The sequence below is a fragment of the Lithobates pipiens genome, unplaced genomic scaffold (genome assembly GCF_037356315.1).
Source record: "Lithobates pipiens isolate NorthernLeopardFrog02 unplaced genomic scaffold, aLitPip1_a1.2 Scaffold_16, whole genome shotgun sequence".
Lineage (NCBI taxonomy): Eukaryota > Metazoa > Chordata > Amphibia > Anura > Ranidae > Lithobates > Lithobates pipiens.
This window is the reverse complement of record NW_027507748.1, coordinates 304,039,899-304,062,898: the sequence shown is the minus strand read 5'-3', so window position 1 is coordinate 304,062,898 and position 23,000 is coordinate 304,039,899. Positions and strand designations below refer to the sequence as shown.

The window sequence follows — 23,000 nt, the reverse complement described above, 5'->3', positions numbered from 1 at the left end:
ACTCAGTTTTGTTCCCGTAGCAGATGGAAAGTTGTCTGTACTTCCGTGGAACACAGCATTGCATATGGCATGCAGCTAATGCTACAACAGTATATTACAGCACACCCTGCAGCTGCATAGTTATGGAAAGGAAATAGTTTGTCTTTGCCAGATTGGCCTGGTCAAATTATTTAAAGTCATAGTAAAGCTGGAATTCTACTTTAAAGAATTAAATGCCCTTCCTAGATATAGTGATATAGAGTATTTGCGCTTTTAACTGATAAAAGTTTAATTTGCATTAAGAGGTCATACAGAACCAATTAATTCACACGTATCAGAAAAAGGGAAGTAAAACTTACTGTGAAGAATGTTGTTATTATGGTCTAGTTAATGCTGAAATAGGCACTTATTTTCATCTACTGCTAACAAAGAGACGAGAAACGCCTGTATCTCGGGTATGTACTAGCAATCTTTACTTGTGTAAAGTGTAATATCTTCTTAAAATCAATTTTTTCCCAAAGGTGGGTGATAACTGAAGGATTTAAGGAGCTATCAGGCAAAACTGCATAGACATAGGTAATGAAATACAAGTCAAATGAGTCAGAGTGCTGGAGAGATAATGCAGTTACATACTGTATTTGATTGTTTTTCTGCATCACACAACAACCAAAAAGCATTGTGAATATAATCTACAGAATTCACAGTTGTAGCATGACAGAAATTAATTTGCCACTGGAGTTTACAAAGACCTGGGCATGCAAAAGCAGTCAAGAAAAGTTTTTTTTAAATGTGTTTAGTTTTGTCGACTTCTGTACTAATGTGAGAATCTGAAACGTCTAAACAAGAATTCTAGGGTTCCTTAACATTTAATAAAACTTTGCGTTGGCTCATTTGTCAAAATGCTTGGACTAGTTGACTACAGCGACCAATATTTTATCCTTTAAAGTACAATTAGGAGGCAGCAAGTTACTATTGTACTGCTAATACTATCCAGTTAGTACTGCAGCTGTGTGTAAATCAGAATGTTTATTCCTTTTCTCCTAATCTGAATGCTCTGTTATCTATTTCTGTCATATTGCAGAATGCTCCATACATGCGGGGAGGGTAGGGTCAGCCTTATACAGCACAAGACATATAGTCATGTCTATTGGCTGTTGTAGGGGGCTGGGTGATGTCATAGTCTGGAAAAAACAATTACTAATACCTTTAACCAATTGTCTACAGGGCACTTACACCCCCTTTTCTGCCCATGCCATTTTTCAGCTTTCAGCCCTGTCACCCTTTGAATGACAATTGTGTGGTCATGCTACACTGTATTTAAACAATTTTTTTTTATCATTTTCTTCACACAAATATAGCTTTCTTTTGGTGGTATTTAATCACTGCTGTTTTTTTTTATTTTTGTTACTTAGTTTCTGTCAGTAAATTTTTCTCTTTCACTGATGTGCGCTGATGAGGCAGCACTGATGGGCAATGATAGGCTGGACTGGTGGGCATTGATGAGGTGGCACTTATGGGCACTGGTTAGGTGGCACTGATGAGGAGGCACTAATATGTTACACTTATGGGCACTGATAGGTGGCACTGGTGGGCACTGATAGGCAGCACTGGTGGGCACTGATAGGCGGCACGGATAGGTAGTACTGATGGGCACTCGTGGGCATTGATGGGTGGCACTGATGGGTACTGATCTACAGCAGTGATGGGCATTGATGGGCAGCACTGATAGGCGGCACTGATAGCCAGCAATGACTGGCATTGCTAATGATTGGCACTGATTTGTGGCACTTGTGGGCAGTGGTGGGCACTGATTGCCACTGGTGGGCACTGATTCCTGGCAATGGTGGGCACTGAATAGTAACACTGTTGGATCTATATTGTAATCAGGGCACTGATGATCAGTGCCCTGATTTCAAGCCTAGATGTCCCCCTGCATGGAAATGCTGCTGATCAGCTCTCCTTGCCACACACTCTGTCAGTGTGAGGAGAGGAGCGCCGATTACCGGCATCTCCGTGTTTACATGTGACCAGCTGTTATTGCACACAATTAACCACATGGTTAAAAAGCCGCGGACGTGGCTTCTTACAGAGATCAGGGTCGTGCCATGTCCTAGCACCATGGTGCGCCTGCGATCGCTGTGCTGCACGCCTGCGATCCCTGCGCTGCACGCCCCATTCTGGGATGCCGTCATATGATGTTCCAGAACCAGAGCCCTGCCATCATTTTACGGTGGGCGGGTGGCAATTAGTTAAAAAAAAAAAGGCAACACAAATTAAATTTTTACTGCACAAAATAGCACAAACGTAGCACTAAAGAAACACACTTGAGTTTTTATTTGTGCTGATTGTAGGGGGGCAAAGTGGATGGGGTTTGATAAAAAAAAAAAACTGTTATAACTTAAAAAACATAACAGCACAAATAAAAATGTTAGCAGCAAAAACCAAGACCAGTTTTGTGTCTTTTGGCTGTTGTAGGGGGGCTGAGTGACCTTTGGTGACCTTTAATAAATCATTAATAATGCAAAAACTATAAAAGATAGAGCGGAAATTTAAACAGCATAAACCAGCACAAACCTAACACTAACCAACGAGACCAGTTGTGTGCCATTTGGCTGTTGCAAGGGGGCTGAGGGACTTTTGGCGACCTTTAATAAATCATTAATAGCACAAAAACGATAAAAGATAGAGCAGAGATTTAAATGGCACAAACCAGCACAAATGCGGCACTAACCAAACAGCCTGGTTTTGTGTCATTTGGCTGGGTGATGTCATAGTTGGAAAAAACAATTACTAATATCTTAAAAATAAAAGCAGCAAAAAACGGCAAAAAACAGCCCAAACGTGGCACTTAGAGCCCTTTCACAATGGGGCACGGGCCGCGTTAGTGGTAAAGCGCCACTAGTTTTAGCAGCGCTCTTTACTGGTGCTGTGCTAGTGGGAGCGAGGGGTTTTTAACCCCAAAGGTGGGGTTAACAAGGGGTTCAAAGTGCAGCTGCTGAAGCGCTTTGCTCCCGCACCGCCCCAAAGACGTTGCTTGCAGGACTTCTTTTTATGGCAAAAAACAGCACAAACGTGGCACTTAGAGCCCTTTCACAATGGGCCACAGGATGCGTTGTTACAGCGGCACTTTTTACTGGCGCTGTGCTGGCGGGAGCAAGGAGTTTTTAACCCCAAAGGTGGGGTTAACAAGGGGTTAAAAGCACCGCTGCCAAAGTGCTTTGCAGGTGCAGGATTTCAATGGCAGGGGCTTTATACACCGCTCCCGCAACCGCCCCAGAGACGCTGCCTGCAGGACTTCTTTTTTCGGTCCTGAAAGTGCACCACCCCAGTGTGAAAGCACTCTGGCCTTCACACTGGGGAGTCTTTAGAGGTGCTTTTCCGGGGCTTTACAAGCACTATTTTTAGAGCGAAGATGCATGAAAAGCGCCTTCAGTATAAAAGGGGTCTAAAGAACCACACTTGAACTTTAATTTGTGTTGATTGTAGGGAGGCCAGCTTTGCTGAGCTCCCAAATAAAAAAAAACAGAGCAGACTCGATGGACTACTCGGTCTTTTTCTGCCGTCACTTTTCTATGTTTCTGTGTTTCTACTCTTTCCTGCACCTTTGAATGCCACATAAATAAAAAGGAATTGCTGACCAAAGCCTCTTGAGAAACAGACACTTGAAGGAGCATCAATCGTCTGGGCTCCCATTGCACTCCGTAGTTCTTCCTGCTGTTCCCTATATTGCTGCGGGGCATAATAGTGCTGTAGGGGTTCAGTGTGAGAAACCACTAAGCACAACAGAGAAGTAGAAATGCCAAACTCCTGAAGAGTGCTTCCTCTTTATTACAGCGGAACTCTGGGGTGTATTTACTGGCTTCTTTTAAGGTTTATTGGCATTTTCATTTTAGCAGCAGAGTTGTTTCAAAGTGTAAAGGTGTATATTTCTAACAAAACAAGCTTTGGGCTACTGTGAAGAATTTCGCTTTAACTTTGTTTCGGTGACAGGAAGTGAATAAAAAAACATGTTCTCTAAAGGGACCATAGACCACAAAAAAAGATTTGTTTTAATTCTTTATTTAGTTGCTTGACAATTGACAAGATAAAATGTTATGCCAAAGGATGCTGTACTATACAGTGATATTGCAAACTGCATATACCACATAAATGCCAATCATATAGACACTGAACTTGCTATGTACAATAGATACTGAGGTGCATCAAATGGCATAGAGCTCCCATATTGTGAGTATACAAGCTTTGAGGAGCAAAACAGTGGAACACAAATGTGGATAAACTATTTTTTTTTTTACATATAGTTCTAAGGATGGGGATGGGGCAAGTAAGTTATAAGGTGGGGTAGGGATTGGGAGACTTGTACTGGAGAGGTGTAATGATAAATATTAAAGTAAAGAGGGGAAAGAAAAAATATAAGGGGTAGAAATAGAAGCAGTAGAAATGGCTTTGTACTTTTCCTTTCCCTCACCTAGGAAATACTAGTCGCAAGCTACTTATATATAATAATATATAATCTATAAAACAATATATACCTCTGGTAGATGTGGAGATAAATGTACAGTATTTTGTGAATTGAAAGTAATTCTAGTAGAACCATGTGGATCCGAATTTTTACTCTTTTTGTTTTATGAAGTAGTAAAATCTGCTATATTTTTAATCTCATTAGCCACAGAGATTCATTGGCCAATGGAGAGAAGTTGTGCAGTCCTATTTTAGTAGTATACAAGTTTTCACTGCATTCAAGAGGTGAATGAGCGACAGACTGATATAAAAGAGAAAGGTGAATGGATTATTTCTTACTGAGATCCACATGAGTTTGGTAATCAAGATTTTGATAACTTCCCAATAGGTTTGTAAGGCTGGGTTCACACTGATATGAATTGGATGCAGGTTTCTTTGCATCCAATTCGCATGACAGGAGAGTGTGACCGGTTCACACACCTCCACAGTGGCCGCAGTCCGAATTACAGATGGGTCCTGTGCATCTTCTGGTCCATGTCAGGTGCAAATTCAGCCAAATATTCAGACCTGATTTGCACCTGAAACGGTGAACAGGGACACACTGAACCCTGTGCTGTGAGCCGCACCCACAGCTATTGTGAACCCTGCCTTAAAGTGGACATTCCCTGAAGATGTAAAGTGGTGCTTCCTTAGCACAGGGAAAAGACAGGAGAAAAGTGTTGGTACCTTCCACCACCTCGTCATGCTTTTCTAATCAAATTCCTGCATTCTGCTGGAAATTTAATTCCAACTCCTATTTTTAAAGAAAGCGAGGGTGAGTAAGGTGTCTGTAGTTTAGAGTGGATTGATCATTGTTCTAAATCCAAGATGGGTTTCCATTCCTGGAGGAGTTGGAAAGGACATTTTTAATTCTCAATTGTTTGGTTGTTATGAAAGATTTGGTTGATGGACTTGCCGGCCAGGTTGGAAGGCTGGGTTACCTATTCCCGTTTAATTTCAGAGGGATGAGTGCATCATAAATTCTATAAAACATTTGCGCCACTTTTTTGGCAGTATGGCCCTTTAAAAGTCTTGCACCAGATTAAGAAAAAACTGCTCCCAACTTTTCCAAAAAATATGCAACAGATTCAGGTAGTTCTTAATAGTCACACTTTTACAAAGTGGAGCTATGGCTGCATCAAATTAATAAATACCTTCAGATAACGGAACAGGGGGTAATTAAGACAAACTGTAAGCTGTCAGTACCTGTCTTTCCTGACAGACTCCATGGCAGCATACATATGGGTTAACCCCACCTTCACTTCTCCCCCATAGGACCCCACTCCCATAAATCTTTGCTCTGAGCCACAGGCCGCATTCCTTTTTGTCCTCCTCCTAAGAGCCAGAATGGTTGAAGTCATACCTTGTTTAATGCGTCCACGATCGAGGCCTGGTTGTTCGGCAAGCTGTGCCCCGGAAGACGTGTGGAGACTCCAGCAGTCCCAAGCTATTAGCGGGATGGATGCGGTGCCATGTGGAGTCTCCAGCAGTCCCCAGCTATTAGTGGGTGGCCATAAACGCCCTGGGCCCTTGCAGCAGCGTCTTCTGAATCCAGGCGTGATCGTGGAGGATGCTGCGCACGGTGCTGTATACTTTTATATTACATATTCCATAGCAGCAGTTTAATGTGTTTGTTTTCTTCCCTGGCTCTAGTGTCTTTCAGCTTATGGCGACTGGAGCGCATTTGCATTCCAAGCCGCTGCTCTTTTTTTCCAGCCTAGCTCCCTTTTTACCCCTGTCTGCATGCTGTGGGCGATGATGTTGTCATTACAGTGGAGAAATTCAATCAGCACTGTTGATATTGGGATTTTTCTTTGGGTAGCTTGCAGCAGTTTTCCTAAATGCTGTGTGCAATCATCACAGGTATATGCTCTGCATTAACACTCTTGTGTGCTCCCTGTGTGTGATTCTATCACCTGTGTAGGTTGGCTGTCTGTGCAGTCCTTGGCCCCTTTCACACATGCGGACCGTTCAGATCTGCCTGTCAGTTTTTTCAGGCGGATCTGGACGGTCGCTCCATACAGATCTATGCAGCGTGACATGTCCGCTGACATCCGATCCGATTTGTATATCACTGCCCCCTTTGCAGCCAGCCCTTGTGTAGCAGGTATGAGAGGGTGTGTTTAACCCTTTTATTTCCTCTTGCTTGGGCACTCCTTTTGTTTTTTTAACCCTTTCTTTTCTACCCTAATTTGTTTTGTTGTATTTTGTGAGTCCTTCTAGCTCAGATTGATAATACACGGCATGAGATGATAAGGACCTCATTAGGTCACAATATCAACATTCTTCTTCCAGATTTGGTTGTCATAAGTCACCGTTAAGGTTCAGCCTTCATAGCAGAAGCTCTGAAACCTTTTCTAGGCACCGCACCCACTTTCATGTCAGCCGCTCCAAGGAAGGAGCCTGCTGGGGATGCAGGACTCAGGGCAAGTCTCTGTGTGAGGCAAGCTATGCCCGGGCAGTTGGAGAAAAGGGATGGTGATTTCCAGAAAATTGAATCTCTGGTGAGCCACGTGGTGCAAGAATCCCTTAAAGAGTGCGCCACAAGCCACATGCAAAGTCCAATAGCTGTCACAGCATTTTCTCCCACTAGGACGGCCATGAAGAACTGGAACTGCCCCAACCAAGCCATCCATCTATGAAGACCTCAGACAGTGAGGCAGAGGGATATGACTCACTTTGCCCTTGTGACGCTTTTGGTCAAGGCAATGAAGGGGGCATTTATATGGGTAGAACCTGCAGAGTCTCCTGCAAAGCAAGAGGAAGTTCTTTAAGAACCTTTAGAGAGTGTTCTAATTTCCCATTCCTAACGGAAATAAGGGATATAATTTTTAGTGAAGCAAGGTCACGAGATATGCCTCCCTTCTAAACAAGATGACCAAGCTCTATCCATTCAGAGATAGGGATGAGCTTCGTGTTCGAAGTCGAACCCATGTTCGACTCGAACATTGGCTGTTCGACTGCTCTGCGAATTCCGCATATTATGGGACGTTTGCACCAAATTCGAGTGGCGCGTCTCAGCCCATGATTCAGTGTGACATAGCAGTACATTGCTGACTGATGATTGGCCAAGCATGCACTATGACCTGCATTTTTGGCCAATCACAGCTCTGTCTGTACAGCGAGCTGTAATTGGCCAAAGCCAGGGTGACTTTAACCAATTATGGCTCAGGGGTTTAGTACACGCCCCACACTATATAAGGGCGCCTGTGCGGCGGCCTTGCGTAGTGTGTTGCGTCAGTGGAGAGAGAGATAGATGGAGAGACAGTGTCTTTGAATTTCATTTGACGCTGTTGCAATTACAGTCGGTGTATAGTGACCCGACCAAATCCCATCCTATTCCTGTTCCCTCTCTACCCTGGCTCCCTCCCAAACTTCGCCGACTGGGCTTGGGCCTTGTCTGACACACTCTCTTTGCCTGATTGATATCCTCTCATTTACCCTTACTGCATCTTATTCACTGCCCACTATAGCCTCCAGGCTGTGAAAATCCTAAACAATTCTCATGGTGGACAGACAATGGCTTCACTGACATCCAATCTTTGTTTACCCCAACAAGAATACTAACTTTTGATGCTCTTAGATCTTCCCGTGATATCCCCTTACGGGAACATTACAGTTACCTACAAATTAGACACTTCCCCCAGCAACTCATAAAGGCCCGACACACCCCATATACATTGACCCCTTTGAAAGCCTCTGCAGGGCAAAACCTCATTCCCTGGGATTAACATCCTTGCTTTATTCATCAATTATCTCCTCCAAAAAAAGAAACTGTGAAACTGTATCATCTTCAGTGGGAGAGGGACTCGGGAAAACAGCTGGATCCTAGATGACTGGCAGGTCTTGACAATAGCACTTACCAAGAGTTCTAGGAATGTTCTCATTCTGGAAAATGTCTACAAGGTGTTCTATAGATTGTACTACACGCCTGCTAGATTAGCTTGTTTCATCCCATCCTATTCCCCTCTTTGCTTTAGGAGTTGCTCGCAAGAGGGAACCATGGGACGTTTGCACCAAATTTGGGATTTTTTTTAGTGGACAGGTCCTAAGGTCTGCAGACTATGGGTCAGGGTTTATACCCTTCTTCGTAATATGTTTAATTCCCATCTTAAAAGAGACCTATGAAGCCCTTCTTTGTAATCCTATCCTAGAACTCCTTCGCCCGGACGCCAATTGGCTTTGCACCTTTTTAGTGCAACTAGGTTGACTATTGAGAGGGCATGGAAAACTCCTGTGCTTAGTTTTGAAGCAGTAAAAAACTGTATGAATTACATTATGATTAATGAGAAACTGGTGGCCCTAGCTGCTGACACTCACAATAAATTTCTTAGGGTTTGGCAGCCATGGGTAACATGCAACCTACCCTCCAGGTTTAACAATACACTTCTTTCACCCCTCGATGGACTCTCACTCCCCTTCTCTCTCCCCCCTTTCTTTTTTCTATACTTTTCCTCTTGATTTTCACTTCCTAAATCAACACTTCTTTTTCTGTACAATTCTCTCTCCGACACATCTGATTTCCAGAATTCGGTTTAGTGGTTACATAACTAATATGCAACTAATACATGTATATATGCCCTTTACTTTTATCGCTTCCAAGTTTTTGCTCATCATACAGTATAATTAGGGGCACAGAATGCTGTAATTGGTAGTTTACGGAAAAGATGTTTCCTTTTGCATTGACAAATAATGTACCATGCTTATTGCATCCCTCTTTTGGGATCCTTTTTCTTTGTTATGTTTGATGTAACCATCACACTGTCATACTAAAAGTATGCAAATGTTAGACATGTGCATTCGTTTTTGTCCGAATACATTTTCGTCCAAATTTTGGGTATTTTCGTTATCGTTTTAACAAACGAATGTGCTGAATCTGAAAACCGAAAGATCAGACATAAACAAATGCTTTATTTTTGTTTTAGTTTTGACAACAGTTCGATATAGATAGGAGATTCGGCATGATGCTGACAATAGCAATCTGTGTCCATCAAACCTGTGGTTTAATGTGCCTAACCTTAGCTCCATTACTCCAAGATTATTCGACATAGAGAGAAAAGATTCAACATTATAGAGACAATAGCAAAAAAGGTTGAAAGTGCCTAACCTAACTCTATTAGTCCAAGATTGTTTGACATAGAGAGAAAAGATTTGACGAAGCAGTCTCCTCGAGTGGACATTTATGGTCAAATGCTCCGCCCACAGGCTATAGAAGAATTCTAATGTTGGTTGACTAGTAATAATAATTAATAAATATAATTATTACTAGTGTCATACAACCTTAGAATTCTACTATAGCTTGTAGGCGGAACATTCAACCGGTAATGTACGATTGCAGCATCGTACAGTTTAGCTGCTCTGTTGAATCTTCTTAGAACATTCGACAGACACCATGACCCTTCAATGATAGATTCAACCTTAATTATTTTGGATTTTCAGCCGAATGCATTTTTTAACGAAACAAAATAAATAAAAACGAATTTCGGAAGTAACTAAATTTTATTTTTCGGACAAAAAATAAATATTTCATTGTGCACATGTCTAGTAATTGTAAAAGTAAAAAGAAATTTCAGAACACAACAAACACATTTAGCATCATATTTATTGAATGGTAGAGACAGATCTTAAAGCGGAGCTCCACTCACACAGTTCCGCTTTAAGCACTCTTCCCTGCTGTCACAGCCAGGATGCTCACACTTGTAATGCCGGCACTGGGGAGAGGCGAAGGAGAGCAGCCCAGGGTTCAGGTGACCATTTCGCTGGATCCTGGGACAGGTAAGTGTCTGTTTATTAAAAGTCAGAAGCTACACTTTTTGTAGCTGCTGACCTTTAATAAACACAAAAACTACTGGTACTCCACTTTAAGTGAAGCACCCTCTAATGTGTGCTAAGGTGTAAGGTAGTTTGTTTTGTACAGTAGGCTTGTTAGTTTAGGTAAGTGTATTCAGCTCAGGGCTAAGCCTGAACTATGAATCAAGGTCAGGGTTCAGTGAGTAAAGGCTGGATGACTCCTCCTCACAGCTCCTCTGGTGCCTCCCCCTGTTTTCTGTACATTGGAGAATGTTCTAGGCATAGTGGGTGGAGGTGAGGCGGAGCTGTTTGGAATACTTATTTTGAGGACCTCAGCCAATCCCCAGTAAAGTCCTGCCAGCAGAGTTGAGTCAGGAGAAAGATGGAGTGCTGAGGAGACTGTTGTGGGGCCCTCAAAAGTTCCCTCTAGTCTGGGAGGTTGACCTTGGGCCGGGGCTTGGGTCCTGGAAGAATGCTGCCATAACACATGGAGGAAGTCCTTCCTGGAGGCACAGGAGCAAGGAGAGATGACAGCAGGTTGCAGGTCAGCACTACTAGGAAATCTCCTGAAAGTCAGACAAGTGGGCTGGTGATTGTCAGTCTGGAGGACTGTGGGGAGAATTTAGCCTGGAGGGCTAGTAAAGGAGCAGCTGCAACCAGGAGGGTTGGCAGTGCCCGAAGAGATGGTGCTAGGATCAGTAGCCACAGGAAGAATAGGGCAAGCTGGACACTGTAATTCTTGCTACAGAACCAAGGGGCCTCAGGTTCCTGCCTGTAATGGGCTATTGCATTTAATCTGACTGAATGACTGTCAGATCGTATCACAGTGTTCCTGTTGGGTTCTGCAAGCAAGTGTGTGCTGGAGGAAGAAGTGGCGCTGTATATAGAGATGTATATAGGAAGAAAGTCCCTAAAGTTAAGCTAAAGCTAAGTGGGCGTCCCATAACCTCCCATCCCTCTCCAAGTTTTTACCCTCAATAAATAACAAAAACAAAGTCACAGACTGTTATCTGACTCTGGAGTGTCTGTGAACATTCGGTGTGCCTGGCTGCGCAGGGTGGGGAATCCTAGTTTAACTGCGGCTCCTTAGGGTGTGCGCTACATAAGAAGAAAAAATAAAACAATAAAGTGTTATTTTTCATATAATGTACCAATTCCAAATGCTAAGGTATGTATTTAATAAATGGTGTAAAGCTGGTTATAATAGTCTTTTCAGTGCTTACTGATAAGTCCTTATAATTGATAATCACTGCTTAATAAATTGTGAAAAGTCAGAAATGAACCAAAAAAACAACAAAACAGGGACATCTCTTTACCGTGATTTCTGTTTAATATCACCATGATAATTCAGACCTTTAACCACTTCAGCCCTGGACGATTTTACCCTCTTCCTTACCAGAACACTTTTTGCGATTCGGCACTGTGTCTCTTTAACTGACAATCGCGCGCTTGTGCGAGGTTGCACCCAAACAAAATTGACGTAATTTTTTTCCCACAAATAGAGATTTCTTTTGGTGGTATTTGATCACCTCTGCGGTTATTTTTTGCGCTATAAACAAAAGAAGAGTGACAATTTTGAAAAAAACACAATATTTTTTACTTTTTGCTATAATAAATATCCCATTTAAAAAAAAAAATTAAATTTCTCTCAGTTTAGACCGATACGTATTCTTCTACATATTTTTGGTACAAAAATCGCAATAAGCATATATTGATTGCTTTGCGCAAAAGTTATAGCATCTACAAAATAGGTGATATATTTATGTCTTTTTTTTTTACTAGTAATGGCGGCGATCTGCGACATTGTGACGGACATATTGGACAATTTTGACACATTTTTGGGACCATTCACATTTATATAGCGATCGGTGCTATAAAATTGCACTGATTACTGTGTAAATGTGACTGGCAGGGAAGGAGTTAACACCAGGGGGCGCTGCAGGGGTTAATATGTTCCCTATGGGAGTGATTCTAACTGTGGGGGGAGGAGACCGATCTGTGTTTCTCTGTACTGAGAACACACCATCGGTCTCCTCTCCACTGACAGGACGTGGATCTGTGTGTTTACATACACAGATCCATGGTCCTGCTGTGTTCCCAGGCAATCGCAGGTGCGCACCGAGTCCCGAGCAACGCTGCGGGCAGGCGCGTGCACCCCCCCTAGGTGGCCGGCAGTGGCGGAATTATCAGGGTCGCACCAGTCGCATCTGCGACTGGGCCCTTGAGTTCCGCCATTGTAGGGGGGCCCGCCGCCCGGAATATAGTCATTTACACGGAGAGTCCTGTAAGCCCCGCCCATCCTTTCCGGCTGCTCCGCCCATCCTCCCCGCCCATTCTCTCCACCCATCCTCTGCTCCCGCACTCACGGGGACAGTCCCCGCCCGCTTCGCCCATCTCCTCTGTGCGCACAGTCTCCGCCCATCTTCTCTGTCCCCCCTCCCGCTCCGCCCATCTTCTCAGGCCACACCTTCACTCACAGGCTCTGCCCAGCCTCTCTGCTCACCCAAGACCAAGCACGGAGGAGGAACGAAGTTATCTGCAAGTTAGTGGCACCCATCGCTTAATAACAACACTGCCACTGATACCCCCTCCACACCACTACTGCCCATGATACCCTCCACACCACCATTACTGCCACTGATACCCCCCACACCACCACAACTGCCACTGATACCCCCCACACCACCGCTACTGCCACTAATACCCCCCACACCACCATTACTGCCCATGATACTCCCCACACCACCATTACTGCCACTGATACCCCCCACACCACCATTACTGCCACTGATACCCCCCACACCACCACAACTGCCACTGACACCCCCCACACTACCACTACTGCCACTGATACCCCCACACCACCACAACTGCCACTGATACCCCCACACCACCGCTACTGCCACTGATACCCCCCCACACCACCATTACTGCCACTGATACCCCCCACACCACCACAACTGCCACTGATACCCCCCACACCACCGCTACTGCCACTAATACCCCCCACATCACCATTACTGCCCATGATACTCCCCACACCACCATTACTGCCACTGATACCCCCCACACCACCATTACTGCCACTGATACCCCCCACACCACCACAACTGCCACTGACACCCCCCACACTACCACTACTGCCACTGATACCCCCACACCACCACAACTGCCACTGATACCCCCACACCACCGCTACTGCCACTGATACCCCCCCACACCACCATTACTGCCACTGATACCCCCCACACCACCACAACTGCCACTGATACCCCCCACACACCACCACTACTGCCACTGATACCCCCACACCACCACAACTGCCACTGATACCCCCACACCACCGCTACTGCCACCGATACCCCCCACACCACCACTACTGCCACTGATACCCCCCACACCACCACAGCTGCCACTGATACCGCCCACACCACCGCTACTGCCACTGATACCTCCCCACACACCACCACTACTGCCACTGATACACCCACACACCACCACTACTGCCACTGATACCCCCCACACACCACCATTACTGCCACTGATACCCCCCACACCACCATTACTGCCACTGATACCCCCCCCACACCACCACAAATGCCACTGACACCCCCCACACTACCACTACTGCCACTGATGCCCCACACACACACCACCACTACTGCCACTGATACCCCCCACACACCACCACTACTGCCACTGATACCCCCCACACACCACCACTACTGCCACTGATACCCCCCACACACCACCACTACTGCCACTGATACCCCCCCCACACACCACCACTACTGCCACTGATACCCCCCACACACCAACACTACTGCCACTGATTCCCCCTCCTCCCACAACACCACCACTAATACCCCCCACACCACCACTGATCCACCACACCATGACCGCTGCTGCCACTGATCCCATTCTGCAACCACCATCCTTGCCACTGATACCATTCCCTTCCCCACCACTCATCCCATCCCACCCCCCCAACCACCACCCTCACCACAGATCCCATCCTCCCACCACCACTGCCACTCATCCCATTCCACCCCCCTCCAACCATCACCCTTTCCACTGATCCCATTCCCACCACCACATCTGCCACTCATCCCATTCAACCCCCTCTATCACTGATCCCACCCCCCAACCACAACCCTTGCCACTGATCCCATCCTCTCTCACCACTGCCACTCATCCCATTCCCCCACCACCACCGCTACTACTGATCCCATCCCCACCCAACCACCACTGCTGCCACTCATCCCATCTCTCCCTCACCACTGCCACTCATCCCATCCCCCACCACGGATACCACTGATCCTATCACTCCTCAACCACCACTGCTGCCAATAATCCCATCCCCCGCCACCACCACTGGCACTCATCCCAGGGGCGTAACTACAGGGGTCACAATTGCCACTGAACACCTGGATGGGGGAGGGGGGGCGTTTAGAGGAACAAATCCCCTCAATTTTTCTTCTGCAGCCACTAAAAGTCTGCTTCTCCTCCTGTCCCTCTGATAGGCATTAAGTGACTGCAGGAGGAAAATGGAGGGGATTTGTTCCCCCTCCTATCCAGGTCCTGCTGCCCCCGGGATCAGTGGGAAGAGCCCTGGCTGGAGGTCAGGGGGGCCCTCCATGGTTTCTTGCACTGGGGCCCTGAAGGTTCTAGTTACGCCTCTGGTGGCCGGTAATGGGAGGATGTCATATGATGCCCACCCAGGATGGGAGATCCCATCTGCGGGCGTCATATGACTATGGGTGGGTAGGGAAGTGGTTAAACAAGCTCCACCTCCAGGTATGTAGAAGAGAGTGTCCCCAACTCACAGCTGTAGTTCTTCCTGGTGACCCCTATGTCATTATTGTGTCTTGCAATGACTAGTGTTTAGCAGGAGGAATCACAATGGCCATTGGGTTGACCTACTATTCAACCAGTCTGAGACGTAGGATTAACAAACCTGTCTAATACATGCAAAGGTAATAGGCCTGAGCAATTTGTGCAATATTTATGCAGTGTATGATTTTACAAATGTAAGCAAAAGACACAGTGTAAATTATTTCGCTCTGTTTCAGAAATCTTTCATTTTAGCATAAAACTTCTGTAGCTAAACTGTAAATTTAGTGTGAGAAATTGTAAGGAGCAAACAGGATAAGGACTCATATGTACTGAAAATAGAGCCTGTGGGTTGCACATCTAGTCTCAGTTGAAATCTATTCAGGGCATATTTTTCGAGTGAAGGCAGATTTTGCATGTTTGTTTATAAGACAGAGGATTTGTTGAAGTTTGGCCAGTTCTTTTTTTTTTTTTTAAAGATTTATTGCTTTTTAAAATAACAAATGGGTCACACACAACAGACAACAGACAAAACTATTTACATTTCTTCAGCATTGACTCTCTCCTCTTCCTTCTAGACTCACACTCAGTGAAAAGATCAAAATAATGATAAGGCCCCCTTTTCTCAAGAATCGACAATGGCACGTTCAAATATATCAAAAAGTTACATTCATGTTAAATCTTACTGCAGGTGCGTTCTATTAGTAGCCACTCAATTTCACTATTTAGTACTATTCACTAATAGTTTCACTATTCATCCAGCTGCCCCATACTTTGTCAAATTTCTCTGGTATGCCCCTGCTGATGTATGTAGCCTTGTATAAAGGTGCCGCCTTGTTACCCACACCCTTCCATGCTGATACAGATGGAGAATTGCGCTTTTTCCATGATAACACTTTCATTTTCCTAGCGTAATAGATAAGGATCGTGAGCAAAGTACGAGTTACTCTCTTTGGGGCTAGATTGTCTACCAGTCCCAAAAGGCACACCTCTATCGTGGGCTGTATATTAACCACTTCCCGACCAGCGCACGACGATGTACGTCGACAGAATGGCACGGGCAGGCATATTGGCGTACAGGTACGTCCAAAATTCAATGCCGCCCTGCCATCGGTAGCGTGCCGCCGGCGGCGCTCTCCCCCGCTGGTCGGGACCCCCGTGACTCGATCACCGCGGGCATCCCCGCGATCGTCTCACGGAGCGGCCGAATGGAGGAAATGCCGTGTAAACAGCATTTCTCCATTCTGCCTAGCAACTAGTGATGCTGATCTCTGCTCCATGTGATTGGAGCAGAGATCAGTGTTCACTAAATTAAAGCCCAACCCCCCCACAGTTAGTAACACACCCCTAGGAACACTTAACCCCTACACTGCCACCCACTGGTTAACCCCTTCACTGCCAGTGTCATTTACACAGGAATCACTGCATTTATAAAGCAGTGATTACTGTATAAATGACAATGATCCCAAAAATGTGTCAAAAATGTGCGATAGGTCCCCCACAATGTCACAGTCACAATAAAAATCGCTGATCGCCGCCATTACTAGTAAAAAAATAATAATAAAAAATTATTAATAAAAATGCTATAAAACTATCCCTATTTTGTAAACGCTATAACTTTTGCGCAAACCAATCAATAATCGCTTATTGCGATTTTTTTTACCAAAAATATGTAGAAGAATACGTTTTGGCCTAAACTGAGGGAAAAAAATGTTTTTTTTATATATTTTTGGGGGATATTTATTATAACAAAAAGTAAAAAATAATGCGTTTTTTTCAAAATTGTCACTCTATTTTTGTTTATAGCGCAAAAAATAAAAACCGCAGGGGTGATCAAATACCACCAAAAGAAAGCTCTATTTGTGGGAAAAAAAGGACGTCAATTTTGTTTGGGAGCCACGTCGCACGACCGCGCAGTTGTCAGTTAAAGCAACACAGTGCCGAATCGCAAAAAGTGGTCTGGTCTTTGACCAGCAAAAAGGTCCGGTCTGCAAGTGGTTAATGGAGGTTACTCCTGCTATACATTCCGTGACCCCCTTCCAAAATAATTGGATGTTCAAGCAATTCCAAATAATATGCATGAAATCAGCAGTGAGGAAACTGCACCACCAGCAAGCAGGGGAACTGGGTAGGGAACATCTTAGCCAATCTAGCTGGAGTAAGATATATACAATGCAGGAATTTAAACTGAATGAGTTGGTCCCTTGCAGAGATCAATCTAGTAAAATTAATGTCCCATACATCATCCCCGTCCATCTGGGGGAACACTTCACTCCACACCGTCTGAAGTTTGGCCAGTTTAAAGGGAAACTATAATAATTTGGGGTCAGTTAAATTTTAGTTGGTTTTAAGCTATTACTTTATATCTGTTTTATGTGTAAAACAAAGATTGGGTATGTTAAAAATACTCCACTACAAGCTATGAGCTGGCAAAAGAGACTTCAAAGCAAAAATAATATAGATGGTCAGTGATTTCATGACAAAGGACTCCCCAAAGCGCTATGAGCTAGCTAACAACAAAACACGGCAAAGCAAGATCACTTTGCAGCTCCCTTTATGTGTTAAAAATTGGTTTATACCCAATCATCAAATCGCTGAAAACATCAGAAATAATGTACTATGGAGTACTCGCTTATATGTGGATGATCCTTCACAAGCGTTACGCCTCCATATTTTTTTTCCCAAAACATGATCCAACCTTGCATTGTATGTGAAGCACCATCATGGTGTTTATGATTACTTACTACTTAGTCTGTTACTACTTGAAAACTGAAAATAAAAATTAATTAACCCTTCTCATGCATGGAGGGTGGGAGTAGGGATCAGTTTTTGTCCCTTTTTCTTTTTTTTTTCCATTTTCTCTCTTTTTTGAGGCTTATAATTGCTGGATTGCCCACCCTTTGTTTTGACACTCTTTTTTTTCCTGTCATCAGATCATGCAGGTGTAGCATGGGTCTGTATCTATACAAAGCTATCCCTGTTCCTAAGCATGCTCTTCTTCTTATTTTCTTAACTTAAGACTATTCTATTACTCAACCTAATATCTTGATAAGGGTTGTCATGCTCTGTTAGATACCTTATCCTTGGCCTCTAGGTTATACACAAAAAAGAATGAATGATATAAGACTATAAGGGATCCCGGAACAGACCCCCTTTTACCATAAACTAGCTTTGGATGCTTCATCTTCCTTATTGTGTCTCTGTTGTTCCCTTCTCTTTGTCATTAGGATGTACTCCATTGGTAAAATATACTTCACCCTGGTATAATGACTACTGTATGTAACCATTTGATTTGTAATTTAACAATTATACATCTCCTTATAAGAGGGGAATTTTATTTGTGAAGTTTCAATAAAATCTTTTCGGAAGAATCAATGAACCGAAAAACTCAGACTGAGCCATCTGATATACGAGTCACAGCTGTTACAAAAGGCATTTGTGAGCACAGACAAAAGTTGAGTAGCTGAATATGTGAAAAGAAGAATAAAGTTCTAACTACATATTATTATTTCATATTTCATATTTACTTAATAAACACATTCTACACATTTTACTTTTTTTGTTATATCCATAATAAATACATTAGATATATGAAGAAATTATGTAAAAGGAGTTGACGTATTTTAAAATACTTCAGCAATTCAGAACACAACTAATGCTGTTGAAACAGGAAGGTTTTCTAAATATCCTCTGCCTGATAAAGAGCTCAGAAGACCACTGTACAAAAGACCACATTTAAAGTGAACCTGTGCCTAAACTATGGGCATTACAAAATTAGTAAAACAAAATGTAAGCAGTGCATACCCAAATCAAAACATCAGTGTAAAGGTAGGTCCTTGCTCTGTTAGGTGCTCGATTTCCCTCTTCCTATCTCGCCTAGGCCGTGGTCTGGATAAACTTGGGAGTCCCATTCACCGGTGAGATAATCAAGGCACATACACGAGATGTACGTGAATAATGATTACGATTTAATGTTTTGAATACAACAGGTTATATGCTGAAACAGTTGGGGTGGCGCCCTGTGGAGTAGCCAATCAGGGATCCGCTCGTAGCTATACACCAAACTTTTCCTAATAACAGGTTTATTGACAGAACAAGCAAAATTAAACAAAAATCATGTCTTCATGGCAAAGCACGTCATTAACCTTCACGAGATAAGAATGAGACTAAAATATTCATCAACATTGTGCTAGTAGCTGCGTCTGTGACCCAGACGTTATATGCCACAGACGCAGTTAAGATAATATAAGATAATTGCATATCTTGGCTTTCTCTGTACAAATTCTCGCGGCCAAGGGCATTCTAAGAAAACAGCATATTTTCCAAATAGCAAGCATCTATGTCTTAGCAGTTAGAATTCTAGCTTGGTCATACAAAGTTTAAAATGGAATACAGTATGGACAAATGGAGACTCGATAATCCTTATAATCCCTCCTGTGATCATAACTTTGGCACGAAGTTATGATCATCCTTTATACCAGACATCCTTAGAGAAAGCCATAAGTGCTTTCTCTTGGTCATTGGGCTTGGTTGCTATTGTTAGATGGGAAACCTTGGAGGCTGCTATGCAGCAGCACTTGGCGATCACATAGAACATTACTATCAACAATACTATCATTACTAATACAAGAAATATTTTCTTAAAAAATCCCAGTATGCCCCCCCAAATACCTCCAAACCACCCTCCTGTACCCGAGAAAAGGTTCCAATCATCTCCCAAGTTTTTTTTGCTTTCTGTAGGAGAAAAGTCAATACTATCGACCAGAGCAGAATGGTGTGTAGTATATACTGATCTTCTAAGCCCCTGTCTCTTTCTTTTTGCAAAGGCTTCAGTCCGAGCTGGTGGGAGGAGGAGGAAAGTCCAGGGAGATTCTGCCGAACTGTTCCTGGAGGGTCTGTAGGTTCGTCTCTGGGGTCCCTTTGGTGGTGGCGTCCTCCTGTTGGTCTTGGGCAAGTGTCCTCTGGGGGTGTTCTGGAGTCGGTGGAGGTTCGGGGCATTTTTTTAGTCTGCTGGCATGGATCCACTGAGGGGTGTAGTCTGTGAGGACAGCAGTCCTGGAGACCTTCTCCACGTTCCATGGACCGGAGTAGATGGGCCCCACGTGCTTCCGTTGGGCAAGCTGCTTGATCAACACTTTATCCCCCGGGATGAAGGGGTGAGTAGGTTCTGTTGGAAGAGGAGAAAAGGTGACAGCAACTTGTTCATTATGTTCTTCTATTGTACTTACCAGATGTTTCACGTACTCTTCCTGTAAAGAATATAGGTTAATGTCAGTCTGTGCATCTAATGCTTTTAGTTGTGTTTGTGCTGGGACACCCATTAGGATTTCGAATGGTGACAAACATGTCCTAGAGTGGGGGGTGGTTCTGATTTGGAACAATATTCCTGGAAGGAAATCTATCCAGTTTTTTTAACGTTCCTCCTGTGGCCTTTTTTAGTTTGTCCTTTATATTCCTGTTCATTCTTTCTACCACTCCTGCACTTTGGGGATGATAGGGAATGTGAAGTTTCCACTGTATTCCCAGGCACCTTGCCAATTCTCGTGTCATATCTGGAGTAAAAGCCGGGCCCTGGTCTGACCAAATGGTGGCTGGTATGCCAAACCTACATACCCAATGATTAAGGAGAGCCCTTGCCGCTATTTTAGCTGTTTCCCCAGTGCAGGGGACCGCCATCATTTGTCAACGATAACGCACAGGCATTTGATACTTCCCTTTTGTTTGGGCATGTGGGTGAAGTCTATTTGTAGGTCCTATAGTGGGCCTAGGGGTGGGGGCAACTGGCCGTGTATACCATGTCGCTTACCCTGCGTGTTGTTTTGAGCGCATATGAGGCATGACTTTGTTAGGGTCTTTGCATGGTTCTTTAGATTAACTGCGCAGAAGGTTTTTTCATACAACTGTTGCAAGGGTTGGGACCCTATATGTCCGGGACCATGCAGGTAGAAAAGGATGAGGGCCGAGCTGGCTTTGGGGATCCCAATGACCCCTCCATTTGTCCAAAGGCCTCTTTGGTCTTTGGACAATCCTTGTTTGACCCAGAAAAGGACATCAGCGTCTGTGGCCATGGATTGGATTTGGGCTGCAACTGAGGGAAAATCTGGCGCTGAAAAATCTTGTTGGAAAAATATCGTGGTAGGGGCGGGTGGATGTGTGGAGGAATTTGCCGCCGCTCGAGCGCATCTATCCGCAAGGGCGTTGCCTCGGGCAATGTAGCTACCAGTGGTGGTGTGAGCCTTGACTTTAATAATCGCCAAATGTTTGGGCAGTAATATAGCCTGGAGAAGGGCCAGGATATGCTCCTTATTGGCTATAATTTTGTTATCAGCCGTTCTAAACCCCCTGTTAGCCCAGATCACCCCGAAATCGTGAACCACGCCGAAGGCGTATCGACTATCAGTGTAAATATTGACATCCCTATTTGTGAACAGGATACATGCTCTGGTGAGGGCTACCAGTTCCGCGACCTGTGCCGAGGAAGGCGGAAGTGGCTTAGCCTCCAGAACCAGATCTGGGAGTTGTACTACCGCGTATCCTGTCAGAAAAGTGGAATCCGAAGGGCGCGAGCAACTGCCGTCCACAAAAACTTCCTCTGCACCGGCCAGAGGTACGTCTGTTAAGTCCCTACGTGGGGAGGTGACTTGGTCCAACACTTTTGTGCAGTCATGCATTTTGGATGGTTCACCATAATTCATGAGTTTGAGCAGAGAATGTAATAGCCTGAGGATGGGGGAGGTGTCAGAGGTGTGTTTGATGGTCAGATTGGAGGTGTTTAGAAGAATGATTTCATACCCGTTGGCTCTTTGGGTGGTCATATGTTGTGTATTGAGGTTTTGGATAAGGTGGGTGACTGAGTGGGTAGTGTATACAGTTAGCGGGTGTCCCAGAACTAACTTGTTGGCTTCTTGAATGGCCATGGCACATGCGGCCATGTTCTGGAGGCAAGCAGGCATGCCCTGGACCTGGAGTGGGAGTTTCTTTGAAAGGAAAGCCACCGGTCGGTAAGAATTACCGTGCTCTTGGGCAAGAACTGCTGCAAAGGCAGATCCATTAACTACACAATATAGATAAAAAATTTTCCTGTAGTCCACTAGTCCTAAGGCCGGGGCGGAGGCAAGGGAGGAGAGGAGGGTATTAAATGAGTGTAACATTTCCTCCGTCCATTCCACCACTTTTGGCGCAGTGGAGAGCGTGGCCCTCCTCAGAATGGAGTCATGAAATGAGCAGTCAGGGATCCATTGCCGGCAATAGACGATTGCTCCCAGGAAAGACAAGAGGGCGGCCTTGTCCCTAGGCTGCTGCAGAGCGTTAAGGGCTGCGGCACGGTGGGGGGAAACACTTCTCTCTCCCTTGTTGAGGATGCACCCCAAGTACTCTACAGTAGGGGTCACCCACTGTATCTTTTTCCGTGAGGCCAAGTGACCTGCCTTGGCTAGGTGATCCAGCAAGTTCTTTGAGTCTTCTTCACAAGCTTCTGGGGTGGGGCTGCAGAGAAGGAGGTCATCCACATATTGGATGAGTACCGACCCGGCGCTCGATTGCCAGGATTTGACTGTCTCATTCAATACCATAGAGAAGGCTGCCGGGCTGTCCACATAGCCCTGCAGTAGGCGGGTCCAGGTCAGTTGCCCCCTCCCCCCCCCCAAGAAAAAACAAACATGGGCTGGGCCAGTGGATCCACAGGGATGCTAAAAAAAAGCGTTAGCTAAGTCAATTACTGTGTAGGCCACAGAGTTTGCCGGTATGCAAGAAAAAATAAAGGCAATGTCTGAGACCAGAGGGGGGAGGGGAACCACCATTTTGTTGACTGCCCTGAGGTCCTGTACCACGCGCCATTCCCCGCTTGCCTTTCTCACTGGGTATATGGGGGTGTTCCATGAGCTGATGACGGGTGTCAG

General features: G+C 44.8%; 1 protein-coding gene across 1 annotated transcript in view; it reads left to right on the top strand.

The window, feature by feature from the left end:
• The first annotated feature begins 345 nt into the window (after nucleotides 1-345).
• Nucleotides 346-23,000, top strand: part of LOC143982663 (uncharacterized) — a 144,409-nt gene continuing 121,754 nt past the window's right edge. Inside the window, exon 1 of the mRNA XM_077481566.1 lies at nucleotides 346-434. The gene's annotated coding sequence lies outside the window, so the exon portion shown is untranslated. The remainder of the gene's footprint in view (nucleotides 435-23,000) is intronic.